The sequence below is a fragment of the Mustelus asterias genome, chromosome 7 (assembly GCF_964213995.1).
Source record: "Mustelus asterias chromosome 7, sMusAst1.hap1.1, whole genome shotgun sequence".
NCBI lineage: Eukaryota > Metazoa > Chordata > Chondrichthyes > Carcharhiniformes > Triakidae > Mustelus > Mustelus asterias.
In genome coordinates this window covers 83,945,539-83,963,374 of record NC_135807.1, presented here as the reverse complement: position 1 = coordinate 83,963,374, position 17,836 = coordinate 83,945,539, and the positions used below count along the sequence as shown (strand labels likewise).

The 17,836-nt window shown below is 44.3% G+C and overlaps 1 protein-coding gene across 2 annotated transcripts in view; it reads left to right on the top strand.

The window, feature by feature from the left end:
* The window catches only part of LOC144495821 (serine incorporator 1-like), a 123,679-nt gene that overhangs the window by 25,949 nt on the left and 79,894 nt on the right, over window positions 1-17,836 (top strand). The gene's annotated exons all lie outside the window — the stretch shown is intronic.

Sequence of the window (17,836 nt, the reverse complement as noted above, 5' to 3'; positions counted from 1 at the left end):
GGTTAGGGTTAGGGGCTATTGTAATGCCATTGAAGGTTTGCTCTCATTTGCATTATTTCCACATTCCAATCTGCACCCAAATGCAAGAAAAAAGACAAAAAAGATAAGGTCAGCATTCCATCATTCATCCTCTTTATTTGGAATTAACACTCTGACCAACCAAGGTGAAGGTGCAAACCAAGGAGACCAGCACCAACTTTTTTGTACAATTCTTCTATCATTAAGAAAGTGGACTCTCCTGAGATGTTCCCTTCATAATACAATGAGAGGCAGCTGAAATTGTTTTAATCACCTCTCCCTGTGACTTCTAATGGCAGCTGAGACACCATTTTATCCAATCCAGATGTGGTCCAACTCCATTCCAGCACCCTTGCTGACTCATTAGATAGCAGACCCTCCCTTTAGGCAATTAATTCCTGGCCCGGCCAGAATAGCATCTACTTCCTGTTTTTGCGTCAAAATTTGTGGGTTCACAAAGAACAAAGAACAATACAGCACAGGAACAGGCCCTTCGGCCCTCCAAGCCCGTGTCGCTCCCTGGTCCAAACTAGACCATTCTTTAGTATCCCTCCATTCCCACTCCGTTCATGTGGCTATCTAGATAAGTCTTAAACGTTCCCAGTGTGTCCGCCTCCACCACCTTGCCCGGCAGTGCATTCCAGGCCCCCACCACCCTCTGTGTAAAATACGTCCTTCTGATATCCGTGTTAAACCTCCACCTCCTCACCTTGAACCTATGACCCCTCGTGAACGTCACCACCGACCTGGGAAAAAGCTTCCCACCGTTCACCCTATCTATGCCTTTCATAATTTTATACACCTCTATTAGGTCACCCCTCATCCTCCGTCTTTCCAGTGAGAACAACCCCAGTTTACCCAATCTCTCCTCATAACTAAGCCCTTCCATACCAGGCAACATCCTGGTAAACCTCCTCTGCACTCTCTCTAAAGCCTCCACCTCCTTCTGGTAGTGTGGCGACCAGAACTGGACGCAGTATTCCAAATGCGGCCGAACCAACATTCTATACAACTGCAACATCAGACCCCAACTTTTATACTCTATGCCCTGTCCTATAAAGGCAAGCATGCCATATGCCTTATTTACTACCTTCTCCACCTGTGACGTCACCTTCAAGGATCTGTGGACTTGCACACCCAGGTCCCTCTGCATATCTGCACCCTTTATGGTTCTGTCATTTGTCGTATAGCTCCCCCCTACGTTAGTTCTACCAAAATGCATCACTTCGCATTTATCTGGATTGAACTCCATCTGCCATTTCTTAGCCCAAATTTCTATTATCTATATCCTTCTGTAGCCTCTGACAATGTTCCTCACTATCTGCAAGTCCAGCCATTTTCGTGTCGTCCGCAAACTTACTGATCACCCCAGTTACACCTTCTTCCAGATCGTTTATATAAATCACAAACAGCAGAGGTCCCAATACAGAGCCCTACGGAACACCACTAGTCACAGGCATCCAGCCGGAAAAAGACCCTTCCACTACCACCCTCTGTCTTCTGTGACCAAGCCAGTTCTCCACCCATCTAGCCACCTCCCCCTTTATCCCATGAGATCCAACCTTTTGCACCAGCCTACCATGAGGCACAAATTCAAATTGAGGCCATCTCCAGGTTCCCATCTCTTCAGGAAAAACTGACAAAGATTCTGCAAAGAGATTATAGACTGATTAACAACGTGGGCAGAATTTTGGCAGTTGGAGGATCATGTGGAAAATGTGGGGCTGCCCACTTCAGTGGGAAGGGCAGAATATTATTAAATAGAGAGGGACTGCAAACTATTACATTACAGAGGGATCTGGGTATCTTTGTACATGAATCACAAAAGATCAGCATGCAAGTACAGCAAATAATTAGGAAGGCAAAGAGAATGCTGGCCTTTACTGCAATGGGAATGGAATATAAAAGTTGGGAAGTCTTGTTACAACTGTACAGCACAGAGTGTTGGTGAGGTCACAGCTCGAGTGTTGCTTAAAGTTTTGGCCTCTTTATTTAAAGGAGACATTGAAGGCAGTTCAGAGAAGATTCACTAGGTTGAAGGGTTTGTCTTATGAGGAAAGATTGAGCAGGCTTGGCCCATCTTCTTCCACTTCAGTTCTCTGGTCCAACCCAAAGTGCCACAAACCACCACTATGTGTAGAGCAGGGAGGCAGGTTCTGAATCCACCCTAGCCGGAATGGGAATGCAAACCCTGTGCTGTTGGCACTAATCTGATCCACACCAGTTATCCAGCCAACTGAACTAGCCCTCCTACCCCCCCCCGCCCCCACACCCCCCACACCCCCCCCCCCCCCCCAGCCCCCACAGCCCACCAAGGAATCGAAGTGACAGCATATACTTTTCCAAGTATTTTATAGTCTAGAGCTATGAATAGTGATGGCAGAGGCTCCAATTTTTTTCCAACACATGGCGGACCAGGAATCTCTCCCGCTCTTGCCTCCTGCCATTGGGGTTTGCTGGAAGGACTTACAAGAGTTGATACTCGACCTGCTTGGCCGTGTGACGATCACACCCTTCTTTGCCACTGGGGGCGGGATTTTCCGACCGCGCTCGCCCCATGCCCGGAAAATCCCACCCGAGGTCAATGGACCTTTTCATGGTCTGTGTTCCACCTGCTGCGATTCCTGTGGTGGGCGGGACGGCAGAATTCCTTCCCTGGAGTGAGACTTGAACCCAAAGCTTCTGGTTCCATTTTCAGATAAGAAAGCGCAGGACGCCAAATTAAATCCAATTACTAAATTCCCAACTTGAAGATATTTTTAACAGAATTTGAAACCTCTCAGAGGAATTGTTCACAGGATAAGAGTAGCATTTGCTGATGGCATTACAGCATCTTGTAAAATTTGGCCACACACCCGCAATTCATTTTGAATATCCCTTAATTCTTAAATAATCCTTAATTTACCTTTTACGTAATATTCAAATAATTCAAATTATCTTGAGATGCAAAATTATGTATTGAAAAGTCAGTAAATTTTATTCATAGCTACTATTGTTTAACACTTCCTATTTTGAGAATGTGAATACAGTTTCTTCTCTCTTGAATTGTAATTTTACAGCATCTGCATTTTCTTTGTACTTTTGCTGAATTCTGAAACAATGAATTCGGATAAGGAGCTTAATTTGTAAAACCTTAGTTTCACATTTGATAGTTAACATAGCATGAGTTCACACTAACGCCATCTTGTGGTTAATCTGACAATATCCTAAAATGGCCTCATCAAAGGGATTTGTTTGTGACATTTGTCTACCTAATGTTTGTCCAATATTATAGTTCACTATTCATCTGATTAGCCTTCAAGGACTTTCAGTATTCTAGTGGCAGTGTGCATATATATTATAGATATATTTAATAATGTCGGATTAACAGGTCATTTTGCACAGACCGCAATTCCCCACTGTTGCTATACCTATAACAGCTATTTCACCCATGCATACACTATACATCCCTACAGGATTTTGCCTGTTCCACATTTATTCTATTCTCCCGAAAAGAAAACTTTGATAATGTTGTATACTAACATCCAAATATTGGTGTATTATTTCAGTAAAGACTTTGTTGCCGGAATGAATTTTAAGAATAATGAGAAGCTATTGTAATGGAGAAATTATGTACCATTGATAATGATGTAGCTATGTTCTCTTGATGGTGACTCCATCACCCTCTTCTTCCACATCCTCAGGCTGAAATTGGCTGGTATTCCCTGTTGTTGTGTGCCCCGCCACTGCTGCCAGCGAGAATAGAGCATTTGGCACTTAGTCAAAATCTCCATTCACAGCAGCAGGAGTGGAGAATCCAGCCGTGGTCGAGGTTGGAGAATTCCTGCCCCTTTGTATTTTGTTTGATCCTAAGAGAAGTTTAAACCTCACATCATGTCCATCAGTTGAATACATCTTCCTCCACAAAACTGTCTGCCTCTGCCCCCACCTCCGTTTCTGAAACCCTTTTACATCCTTTAGTTGCACTCAAACACGATCATTTCAATTCTTTCATTCCGGGCCTGTTATTCTCCATCTTCTGTAAATTCCAGCTTGTCCAAGCTCTGCCACACACATCCACTCCTGCACTAAGTCCTATTTATGCACCATCTCTGAACTATATTGGTTAGCTGTCTCCCATTCCTTTAAATTTAACCTCATCATCTCCATTTTTAAATCTTAGCAATGACTTTGGCTCCACATCTCTGCAATTTCTTCTGTCCACCCCACATTTTCCCCGGAACACTCTGCTCTTCTGACTCCAGCCTTTGTTTCACTCATCCTCCTTATATCCGACCACTGAGGGCAGAAACTTCAGTTGTACTCAAATAGAAAAGTTTGCAAAGTGATAAAATTGAAGGTAGCAGTATTATGCCAATTGCATTATTTATTTCATTAATAAATAAGAGAATGTACTGCAGGAAAAATACTTTCCTAAACCAAAACATTTTGCCTCAATCAATACTGTTGCTGTGTCTAAAGGTAAAACCTACATATAACCTCAGGGCAGACAGTGAAACAGATGGTGAAGCAGGCAGCTGAAACAATTTCAAGAATCTCAAGAGAGAATATGGATTTATTAGAAGGGAGGTTCAAGAAAACCGCAGATGTTCAAATGTTACATAATCCTCAGTCAGCTTTTGTGATGTGTGCAATATTTTGGTTCATGATTCCACACACATTGATTGTACATTAGCACATTATAGTATACGTAGTGATAATATAATGTTGAAATGGTTAAACATGACAATATAATGTTGAAATGGTTAAACATGACAATATAATGTTGGAATGGTTAAACATGCTTATGTGTTCATAATGTACCACCTGCTATCTTCACAGAACAAGAGCCGATGATATTGAAAGCACATGAAGAATACCATGCATTCGTGCACTGAACATTTCCAGTCCTAGGGCATGTTGTCTCACTGCCCATAATAGTGACACTTGGTAAGCTCAGAAGACCTGTGGGAATATCTTGCGCAGGGAAGGATACCAGACTCTTACAGCTCGTATTTCAGATAAATTCAACAAGCTCTCGATCTGACCTATCTTGTTTTGAACAGATTTTGGAAGCTCTTCTTGTCTATTTGGGCACCACGGTGGTACAGTGGTTAGCTCTGCTGCCAGGGACCGGGTTCAATTCTGGCCTTGGGTGACTGTATGTGTGGAGTTTGCATATTTTCCCTGTGTCTGCATGAGTTTCCTCTGGGTGCTCCGGTTTCCTCCCACAGTCCAAAGATGTGCCGGTTCGGTGGATTGGCTATGCTGAATTGCCACCTTAGTGTCAGGGAGATTAGTAAATACATGGGGTAACAGAGTTAGGACCTGGGTGGGATTGTTGTCGGTGCAGGCTCGATGGGCTGAATGGTCTCTTTCTGCACAGTAGGGATTCTATGATTCTGTGGGAGATGAAATTTCTAACAATTTAAATTTCTGAGAAGTGACCTCCCATTTGTTTTTCATAATTTCAATCACAAAAAGGCAAATTAATTCCAAATATCCATACAGTGTGAATTGTCATAAAGCTGAGAAGTCAACTTGTTCCACCCAGTAAATTCATGAGAAAAGCTGCCAAGGCGGACATCTGCAAATGTTCCAGAGAGAAGCTTGATGCGGAGAAATAGAATTCAAGAGCTCAAGGTCTGAAAACAAATGGCCAGTTTTGAAAAGAGAATTGCACTGTACGGTTGCAATTCAGCCCTCTCGATGCTCCAGTCAACGCTGCATTATCAGTCACCTCCAAATCACAGAACAGCCACCTATGTAACATAAGGTTAGGAATGAGCCACAATTTCCTTTGGCTTACCATCAAGAATACCAAAATGATTGTTTTTACCTCTTCAAACCACCCCCGCAGCCATAATCCTGTTGATTCCTTGAAATGATGTGGAGATGCCGGCGTTGGACTGGGGTAAACACAGTAAGAAGTTTAACAACACCAGGTTAAAGTCCAACAGGTTTATTTGGTAGCAAAAGCCACACAAGCTTTCGGAGCTGCAAGCCCCTTCTTCAGGTGAGTGGGAATTCTGTTCACAAACTGTGTTTGTGATGTTTGTGAACAGAATTCCCACTCACCTGAAGAAGGGGCTTGCAGCTCCGAAAGCTTGTGTGGCTTTTGCTACCAAATAAACCTGTTGGACTTTAACCTGGTGTTGTTAAACTTCTTACTGGATTCCTTGAAAGCCAATGGAACCAGACTATGTAAATCTTTGCATCCTTTTTCATTCAAACTTTGAACCCCTCATCCTACTAATCACCAAGACTATCTGCGTCCAACTGTGTAGCGTTGCCTGCCTCCAATTCTACATCAGTCCGCCTTATCCATGCTGTTGTCACTCTGTACACAATTATTCCAATAGTTTGCATCCTCCTCCCTCCAAAGCTCCAACTTGTCCTGGCTCATAGTTGAGTTAAGGGAGACAGTGGAGCTGACTAGCCCCCACCTCCCAACTCCCTCCTCTGACCCTCCAACACATCGTCGAAGACAAAATTCAGTGGAGGGCTCAGAGAGCCTCATTTAGCCACTGTGGAAGCTATTGCCTGGCTTGGTGATTACTGCACACAGTAATAAAAATGCGGCAAAATGTGAAAATGCCCATTTTGGCAGGAAGAATAGAAAAGAAACATATTTTCTAAATGGTGAGAGATTGCAGAGCTCTGACGTGCAGAGGGATCTGGGTGTCCTTGTGTATGAATCACAAAAGGCTCATTTGCAGGTGCAACAACTAATTAGGAATACTAATAGAATGTTATCATTTATTGTGAGGGGAATTTAATACCAAAGTATGGACGTTATACTCCAGGGGCAGTAGTGAGACTGCATGTGGAGTATTGTGGACAGAATTGATCACACTATTTAAGGAAAAATGTAAATGTGTTGGAAGCAGTTCAGGGAAAGTTTACCTGGAATGGGTGGGTTGTCTTATGAGGAAAGTTTAAACAGGCTAGGCTTGAACAAAGCATCGTAGCTGTGAGGGACAGCTCGGTGGATAGGATATTAGGATGTAGATAGGCTGGAAAATTGGGCGGGGATCCTGGATTCAGGATTCAATCCTGGACCGGGGAGCGGCGCGGGCTTGGAGGGCCGAAGGGCCTGTTCCTGTGCTGTATTGTTCTTTGTTCTTTGTTCTTTGCTTGTATCTACTGCAGTTTAGAAGAGTAAGAGGTGACTTGATTGAAACAAAAATTATCCTGCAGTGTCTTGACATGGTGGATGTGAAGGGGATGCTTCCTCTTGTAGGAGAAGCTTGAATTAGAGGTCGCTTCTTAAAAACAAGGGGTCACCCATTTAAAATGGAGATGAGGCAAAATTCTTTCACTCAGAGGGTTGTGAACTCTCTTCCTGAAAGTGTGGTGGAAGCAAAATCTTTGAATATTTTTAAGGCAGAGGTGAATAGATTCTTGGTAAACAAGGGGGTGATCAGTTATCAGGGAATAGGCAAAGTGCAGATTTGAGATTACTATCATATCAGCCATGATCTTATTAAATGGTGGAGTAGGATTGAGCGGTTGGATGATCTACTCCTGCTCCTAATTTGTATGTTCAAATGTTTTCTGTTCATTTACTCCTAGACTTTTACTCTCTGTTCCTTCCTGTCACAGTCAGTTTGTCATTTTCCGTATTAAAAACTTTGGGTAAATTTTTCCCATCCCGCCCACCTCAGGAATCCTAACGGGCGGGACAGAAAATTTGGCGGACCACTTAAAGGTCCATTGATCTCGGGTGGGAATTTCCAGTCTTGGAACACACAACCAGAATGTCCCACCCTTCCTCTCTTCCCTTGTTTTTACTGATTGATGCCCACTTTTGATCCCTTGCCCCGATTATTTAATTTAAAATCCTTTCAACTTCCCTAATTATACAGTTTGCCATCCTTAATGTTGTGATGTTAATGTACCTTTAAAAGTTTTTTTTTATTCATGCTCACAGCCTGAGGTGATGTCACTGTTGTGACATCACCTCAGGCTGTTGAGAAAAAAAAATCTGTGTGCAGCCCAGCTGATAGGGATTTCATTTTTAGTTTCAATTTGGAGCTGCGGTTTTGAGCTTTTAGTTTTAGAAGGGCCAGCAAGCTAAAAAGAAGTGTTTTCCCTCTCTCCCTTTCACCCTGTTGTTGGGGGCTGGACCAGAGTCTCTCTGGTGTTCTGGGAAGCTGTCTTGTCTTCAAACTGTTCTGAGTCTCAGCAGCATTTGACTGCAGAATTCAACTAACAGTCTCGATCCCAGTATCACATGAGTCAGTGCTGTGTTAAACCTGTGAAAAGGGTCTTTTATCTATGGAAGATTTTGGTTTTTCGTTGTTAACTATATTCTTAAATAAACTTTGTTTGATAAAAGCTCCCTAGTGAGTCACTTGAATCATACCTGAAGTGAAACATCTCATGCTTACCCTAGCCAAATTCAAAATGCAAAACTTATGATTGAGGTGGACTTCATAAAACACTTTGGAGTTTTTAACCTGAACCTTAACAATGTGTTTTAAGGAATTATGGCCTGAATTATGCACCTGTTGGGCACATACACATCGTTAACATGTATAGGAAGAAAATTAGCAAGAACTTTGATCAATTACAAACAAGAAACAAACAATCATGATGATGTATAACCCTTAATGAATATATAGAAACTGTCCCAATCAAAAACCAAAACTTTCCACAGACAAAAGACCCTTTTCACAGGCTTAACACAGCACTGACTAATGCCCACGTGATACTGGGACCGAGGCCGTTAGTTGGCCTGAGTTATGCGCCCGTTGGGCACGTACATTCGGCTGGCCCAGAAGTGGATGTGAAATGCACTTCCAAAATTGATGGCCCTCGAATATGATTTCATGTTGTTTGGCCACTTACCATGCAGCCAGCGTGAAATCCATTCTGAGAAAGGCTCAGGGGGTGGTCACCAATAAAAGGGAGAGCGTGGGCTGGCGATTCTAGTGGGCTCCCTCAAGGCAGGCGGCTGCTGTGGAACTGTCCCGGGGAGCTGCAGACCTCTGCAAATTAAGTGAAAAAATGGAGCAAATTGTTTGTGGGCAGCACATTCAAACACCTGTCAGCAGAACTCAGAAAACCTCAGTCCCCGGACACCTTTTAAAATATTATTTCAGTCTTGACATTTCGTCCCGCCCTGGATCGAGGTTGTAGCTAAAACGTGCAGGCTGCCTGCCAATTGGTCCATCCACCGCCATCTGTAAGTTGACATACCACATGTAATTGCTATTAATTGACTCCTTAATGGACCTAATTGGCCACTTGAATGTTGGCAAGCACACTTCGGACTCCCATGCATGCCCATGACGGAAATATCATGTGTGTGTGCAATGACATCGGGATGTGCACTCTTTGTCTTTTCCTGTGATTTCACACGCTTCCGGGTCAGTTCCATGCCTGCCTGAGCAATGTAAGATTCTGGACTACTTAATTATATTATTCACTCATTTATGTTACTCTTTAAATATATTTTATTAACTCTACCATCAGTTTAAATCTTAGGACTGGAACAGACCTTAACCACTTGCCACATGTTCACCAAACATCTGGCTCCTTTCCCTTTGGTGGAGTAAGAACCAATTCCAAACTCGCGGCTATACACTCAGATCCTCAGCTGTACTTGTTTGCAAGGCTACATCGCTGCAGCTCCATAGAATTCATATTGGACTCAGAATATTAACTCCAATTCTCTCTCCACAGATGCTGCCAGACCTGCTGAGTTTTCCTGCACTTTCTGTTTTATTTCAGATCTCCAGCATCCGCAGTATTTTGGTCTCACATCTTTATCTTCTGCACTGACCTCACCCTTTATTCATGCAGTTGCCTCACACATTTTTGTTTTTCCAAATAACTTTGAATATTCAGTTACAATAAGCAGCATAACCAGTTATTCTATCATTTTAATACAATGCTTTATCCCTGGTACTAGTTTAAGCCGCTTCATCAGTAAAAAATAAACCTTAAAATTCAGCAACTACTCACGACCTAATTATCTAATCAATGCCTCTGGACTTTAGCTCCTGCTCCCCTTGTTCCCTCTCTTTGATCACACGTTGTCTTGTAAAAGATGGCAAACTACAGCTTGTCAAAGGAGATACGGTTTGCGGCCTCGGCAAACAAGGCATAGATGACCTGGGTGATGCCGTTGTTTCCTGAAGATTGTAAAATATTGAATATGTCACCCTGAGCTCCCAGATTCAAAGAAATTGAGGGCTGTGTTGACCTTGACAGCCCTGGACAATGCACGGCCACCTTCTCTTCTTGGCTGTGGCCCTTCTTTTAGAAGGCTGCAGATGTCTGTGACTACTTGCCACGAGAGGCTGAACCTTCTGAGGCCCTGTTGTTTGTACATGTCGAGGAAGTTTGCCTTGGTCTGTAGACTCTGCAGTGGGTATCTACTTTGTGATGCAGCCCTGTGTTCGTCTCCTCTTTGGAGCTGTCTGAGGCTATGGAGAAGGCAGATGTTGTTGTTACTGTGGCCGCTGGGCTGGATCAAACTGCTGCTCCTCCTCAAAGCTCTACAGTACTGCAGCATTAGTAAGTTGCAATGAGGTCTCACAGAAGAGACTCTTACACCTTCTTCCATCGGGAAAAAGATACAAAAGTCTGAGGTCATGTACCAGCCGACTCAAGAACAGCTTCTTCCCTGCTGCTGTCAGACTTTTGAATGGACTTACCTCGCATTAAGTTGATCTTTCTCTACACCCTAGCTATGACTGTAACACTACATTCTGCACTCTCTCGTTTCCTTCTCTATGAACGGTATGTTTTGTCTGTAGAGCGCACAAGAAACAATACTTTTCACTGTATGTTAATACATGTGACAATAATAAATCAAATCAAAACATGATGCTGTGCTGCTTCTTTGAAATATTTTCCAGATAGTCCCATTCCCCTGTTCCATCCCCATTACACTGTGTGTATTTATCCAATTCCTTTCTGAAAGCTGCTATCGATTCTGTTTCCAGCACCCTGTCAGATCCCTGGTGTCCAGATCCCAACAATTCGGCATGCAAAGGAAAATCTATCCCCCCTCTGGTTCTTTTGTCTATTCCACCAATCTGTGCCCTTTAGTTGCGAACTCCCCTGTCAGTGCAAACAATTCCATCTACGTATTGCAGAGCTGACTGTGCAGGAGGGTGTTTGTAATGACATTCAAGATTAATACGAATGAGAAATTGGAAACAATGTATGCATTCGGAACTGAGATTTGTTTATCCTACACATTGCATTAGCACCAGAGTGAGTCCGTTTTGGAGGAAATGAGTGATACTGAGCTGGTACATCTCGGTTTCCAGTTACAAGTGTCCTTTTAGCATCCGGGAAAGGGAGAAGCCGGAGAATGTCCCTTTGTTTGCATTGGTCCAATTTCCCCGATGCTTTCTCCAGCCTTGCTGCCCAATAGCAGGCAGTGGTGAGGGCGCCAGTCTCCGGGCTGTGCTGTGCTGCTGGCTGCCTCACTCACACCTGGAGCCTGCCAGCGACTGCAAACATGGGCTGCCGCTTAGTGACCACAGTCAGCAACTGGGTGAGAACACCGCTTTAACCCCGTAGCACAACTAGCATCTTACTCTGGCTGCATGCAGCTCCTGACAATAGGGGAAGGTGGTGCGGGAGGTTTGTCAAAAAAAAATGTCCCTGTTACTCCGCGGTGAGCCGGGCTGTGGGAAAGTGTTGGGGAAGGAGATTTCTGGTGTCTGGGTACAGACGTGCCCATCGAAGTCTCTTTTCTCCATTGTGGCAGCATTTCTTAAAACGCTGGGAGAAAGAATCTGCTTGTGAAATCGAACAATTATGCTTGCAGATAAGAATTGCAAGTGGTATTTGTGTGTGCGAGAAGCGTTGGGTTTGGCACATTTTTTTTTGTAGCATTTATGAGATGTCCTTTCTACTTTGTTGCTGGGCACATTCTCCAGGCAACAGTTACATGGTTCGTATTGCACTGATACAGGATCTACCCTAAACGGACGCTTGTGTACAGCCCAGGTATGTTTATTTTGTCGGGTTTAAGTTATTTAATTCCCAGTCTATATTTTCACGATTTGTCGAATTGAATGCCCTAATCGATGACCGTGTTGCCAAATATCGCGCACCTTGCTTGGAAAGATTTTGAAACTGTGACTGCTGCAATGTCTTGATGGTTTCACAGCACATTTTGGTTTTATATCTCCGATGTACTGACCAGTTCCAAGACTATAGGGAGCTCTGGTGTGCCACTGCTCATGCCACTTACATTTACAGCTATTTTGTGCTGTTGACACTCTTTCCAGTTCTTTCCTTTTCAATGTCTGACTTTCCTTCTCCCCTGTAGTTTTATTCTCTGTACCCCAGTCTCCCAATTCACACCCTTCACATCGTTACTCTCCAGTGACCTTTATATTATCCCCCCTCTTTGATGCCTCGTCCTCTTGTCTCCTTTTCCAGGCGACACCTTAATGTTAGCTGGCTGCTGCTGTCACAGTGTGGGTCTGGGAACCTATTGAGAGGAAGCCAGCGACAATCTTTATGTGGTGAAACCAGTTTCCAGTGAAAATAAACAGATTTGTCAAGGGAGTAATTCAGTGCCCCAGTAGTTTTCTTAGACCTTCACTGGATTCTTGATTGCAGATAGTTAGGGCCTGGGACAGTCTACATTATTTTTGCAGCTTCCTGGAAATATTTCTGCTCCTCTGGTGTCCACAAAAATAATTTGACACATATCTCTGGCAGGCTAACTCAGTTCTCTCCCTTGTATAAATGCCACCAAAAATGGCAAACATAGTGCCTATTTACCTCCTAGGACCTTGGTTTTCATATTAGAATGGACTTATTGCCAGAAAAGATTGGGTGCTTTAGACCTTTCCACGTGGCAGCAATGATGAGGTCATTACACCTGTGTTAACACCAAGTGAAGACAGTAAACATAGTCCACTTACTGAGACAAATATTGAACAGGAGAGGAATAAGTATTCATATTGGTCTGGATTTTGAAATGATAATAATAGTGAAACAATCAACTTTTGCCTTCATTACACTGAAACTGTCAGCAAATTCTGGTGTTCCACATGTGCAGTAATGTTTGTCAGGGATAACCTGCCTGCTGCTCCACAGATTGTGCTGCTGTAGTCTTTGCACATGCATCCAGCACAGAAATCAGTGACTCTGAACATAAAAGTATTATACCTCCTGAAATACAATTGAGTTTTTAATGGCATACATAATTACAGCTGAACAACTTCTCTGGCTGTGAAAAGTTAACTTTAGATGATTGACATTTCATTCCCTTCATTCCATGGTTAATATTCTGTAGATTTTTAAAAGTTGAATATGTATTTTTATTTTGAACATTTGGTTATGCTATTTTACCTTCCATCATAGTCCACGAGTCTATCACAACCTTTTTTTGGGTCTCAGTAAAAGGATAAGAAGTGATTGATAGTCAGTGCTTTTGCTTTATGGTTTGCGGTGTGTAGGCATTCTCTAAATTGATTGGTTACTCACCTTGTTCGCTAACCTCACTGTTCCTGGATGCTGCAGATTTCTTATCACTGGCACGAGAACAAACTTGACATTGTTATAGGGAAAATCAAGGACACCATTCTCACTAGATCTCTTGGATAGTCATCTTCAAGGTCAATGGCAAACAGCGTGCCTTCACTGCTTATTGCAACATCCAGGCCATTGAACTTGGATAACAAAGATTGAGGGTTGTTTTTCCATTTTTCTTCTCTGCTTGCATGATTGTCACCTAATGATCGAATCAATGGATTTGATTTTCATCTTCCGGTCCATCCATACTAAATGGGTTGAAAGCTGCTAATCCCACCTAAAATGTTTGGACAATTTTAAAAGTTTCTCATTCCACCAGAAGCCTTTGCAAAGGCTGAAAAAGTGGAGGGTGGAGAAGTGGCAGCATTAGTAGCAACATACATTTATATAGTGCCTGTTAATGTTGAAAAAAAACCCCAAGGACCATCACATGCAAAGGAAAATGCGATACCAATCAATGTAGAAGATATTAGGGGAGGTAACAAAAACTTGGTCAAAGGGTAGGCTTTAATGAAAGCCTTAAACGTAGAAAGGGATATAGAGGGGCAGGGTAGTTTAGCAAGGGATTTTCAGAGCATGGGTCTACATGAGGGAAGGCACAGCCAGCAAACATGAATTGAAAGAAAGTGTCATAGGATTATAAACCTATGAGCAGGGTGGCGACTGTGGTGATGGTGGATAATGGATGTACACTGGAGGAAGTTACTGAGACTATGATGGCTTTAACTAAAGGATAACATTTTGAGACATTTAGGGACTGGGAGCCAATGTAGGTTTCTGAGAACAAACAGGCAGGATTTGTTATGGGATAGAAAACACAACAGAGTTTTGGATGAACTGAGCTGTATGAAGGGAAGAGGATAGAGGTTTAGTCAGAAGAACATTAAAGTAATCAAGCCCACAGGTGGCAGAATGGAGGAGTGCATGAAGAGATCCTTTGGCATTGATCAGATTGGTTAAGAATGAAATTAAGCAAGGAAAGTTGTGTTTAGAGGAACAAATGAGAGACATTGAAATGCCATTATGTGATTTAAAGGTTGCAGGGAAAACAAAGAGGGACGATCCATAGGGAGTGTAATTTGTGGTTTTGGTGCTGTGTGAGGCGTTTGTGGCATCAGCATTACCCATGGCTCATGAGCTCACCTGCACACACATTTCCTCACTCTTCCTGAGCATTATGTGCTCTCTGGCTACAGTGCTTTGATGTGTGCTGGCAACCACAGACCTGGAGGCCTGTCATCTGGGTGTAGCATTGCACTCACCTTTCCAGAGCCAAAAGTTTTTCAAGTGCTTTCTGTGCATCCTGCTGACCACATTGCGGCTGATCACTTCCTGAGCTACCTCCATCCATGCATGCTTTGTCTGGCTCGCAGGCCCCCACCTGCCGCTCTCTTGAAACTGGACCTCTTCCAGGCTGCCATTGCCTCCAGCAACACCTTCAGGAAAGTGTCTGTTATTGTGGCACCTCTCTACTATTGGTGTATGCCATGCTGCTGCTCCACAGCATTCTGTTCTCTGCCATCACTCACAATCATAGCTGCAGGGTGCTCTTTAAATTGGGCCACCATGTCTACCTCACCTTTCCTCTATGTATGTACTACCACTAATTGAATGGGGAACACATTGGCATGGCATTAGTTGGCAGCCTCCCACAAAATTGTTGGAATTCTGGCAGTGATGTGGAGGGGGTTCAGGACACTGAGATATTCCCGATGACATGGTCGTGATCCTGAAGTGAAAATTCAGCCCCATGATTTCCCATGACCCATTAGAATCATAGAATCCCTACAGTGCAGAAGAGGTCATTCGGCCCATCGAGCCCGCACCGACAACAATCCCAACCAGGCACAATCCCCGTAACCCCCAGGCATTTACCCTGCTATTTCCCCTGATACAAAGAGGCAATTTAGCATGGCCAATCAACCTAACCAGCATATCATTGGAGTGTGGGAGGAAACCGGAGCACCCGGAGGAAACCCACGCAGACCTGGGAAGAAAGTGCAAACTCCACGCAGGCAGAGGCCCCAATTGAATCCAGGTCCCTGGTGTTGTGAGGCAGCAGTGTTAACCACTGTGCCACTCATTACATTCATAGTTACCTCCCAGTTTATCCTCTGAAGCTTCTCCTTGCCAAGTTCCCTTTAAATGAACTAATGCACTGTAACAACTCCACATTTATGACAATTGATTCCAGAAGGCGTTGACTTCATAGCAAATATATATTCAATCCTCACTCTATGCCTATAGATTTGACAGCAATGTCCTCCAGTCAGACTATCATTATCAATTTCAAATAAGCCTTCTAAGCTGACTGCCTGTAATTCCCTCATCATTTTACAGATTTCAATCATATCCCCTCGAAGCTTTTATTTCCTCAAAGCGCTACAGCAGGAAGCTCCACCTATCAGTAATATTTGCAAAAATGTGCACATTTCCCACCTGAATGTCTGACTATGTTTCTCAGCAGATGCATCTTCATTGCTGGCAACACAATGTCAGGAAATGCCCCTTTTATATCATCCTTGCACCCTCTTCCGGATATCTAATACAACTCTTTGCCAATAGATTTGATAGCAATAATCTCTGGTATTAGCATCCCTATCCATTTCTAAACTAACTGGACTCCATCCAATTCCCTTGTTATTTAAAAGCTCACATTCTCCTCTTTAAGTTTGTATTTTGTTGAATAAAATAATCTTAACTCCTAAAACATGTTGCATTTCTCCAGAAGTGCAAGCTGAGAATGACACTTGGTGCTGGCTTATTTGAATCAACTGTAATGTCCTTGCAACTGTAGCACTGCATTCGCATCCAGGCAAGGACAATGATGCTGGGAAAAATGGGCAAGTTACTGAAACTGCCACACATCTGATTCTCTATATGACAAATGTTTTTGACTTGCACAAACTATGGGTGGAATTTTACGACCTCTTTACGCCCGTTTTGCGGCAGGAAAATGTTGTAAAATCGGACGTAAAGCAGCTAGCGCGAACGGTGCCGGTTTTCACGCCTGTCGCAATTTTACGACACCCGGATTTCTGGCGCGGTCAGCCTCTCCCCGGAAATGGGCGAGAAGCTGATTAATTTATGTAAATTTATTTCAATCTTGATTTCCATGTGTTTAGCAAGCCTGGTGCTCAATCGTCCAGGCTCGCTTGTCTTTATGGCCCCGCCCACGGCCTCTCTGGTTAGAAACTGACTAGTCCATCTTTTTAGAACCAGAGTGCACACGATTGGGGGTGAAAACTCACCCAAAAAACGGATCTGAAACTCTCCCATTTTCAGACCAGTTGGACACTTAGGGCCCAATTTTACCATTTTGATTCTAACTGCTGAATCTGGGCACAATTCAGATCCGACTTAGAAACCTAGTCTCAGGCGCCCTCATACTCACTTAGCCTGAAAAAAAAATTGCGAGTCTGAATTGCGCTGTGGGCGGGGCTTATCGTGCCCGAAACGCTGCAGTTCCGATCGGAGCTTTGAACTGCGCATGCGCAGTGAAAAAAACAGTTGAAAAACGCGCCCCGGTCACATCGCTCCCCGGCCACAAAAAGCGGACAAAGCGGCCCGGGAGCAAAAAGCGGGAGTGATGGCCCCCACAGACATCACCCCATAACAAAACTGTCCCCCTTATCCACCCACCCCCTGCTACCCAGACCGATTGCAACCCCCTGCCCCCCTTCCCCCCAACTGATCGCCCGCAGAGTGGCAGCGGTCCCCCCTTCCTGCCCACCGATCGCCCGCAGAGTGGCAGCGGTCCCCCTGCCTCCCCCGCCCCCTCCCCTCCACCCCCACCAGATATCCATCTGGCCCACCTCCCTCCTCCTCCTCCTCCCCCAACCAGAGAGCGATCTGTCCTACCTCCTCCCCCCACCCCCACCAGAGAATGATCTGGCCTCTCTCCTCCCCGCCACTTGCCCAACAGAGAGTGATCGGGCCTCCCTCCTCCCCCCTGCCCAACAGAGAGTGATCGGGCCTCCCTCCTACCCCCCCCAACCAGAGATACATCTGACCCGCCTCCCTCCCCCCGACCAGAGAATGATCGGGCCTCCCTCCTTCCCCCCCCTTCCCAACCAGAGATACCTCTGACCCGCCTCCCTCCTCCTTCCCCCCCAGCAGAGAATGATCTGGCCCGCCTCCCTTCCCCCCCCCGCCCCCCACCACCGACCTGATTCAGAGAGCCATTAGAAGCTCTGAACTTACCTTTACAGAAGCTGGAGCACCTGAAACAGACCTTTGCCGAGCATGTCTGTTTTGCGCCCAATCTGAACGGGCGAACGCGATGGTAAAGGGGGAAATGCTGGTAAAGTTGGGTGGGCAG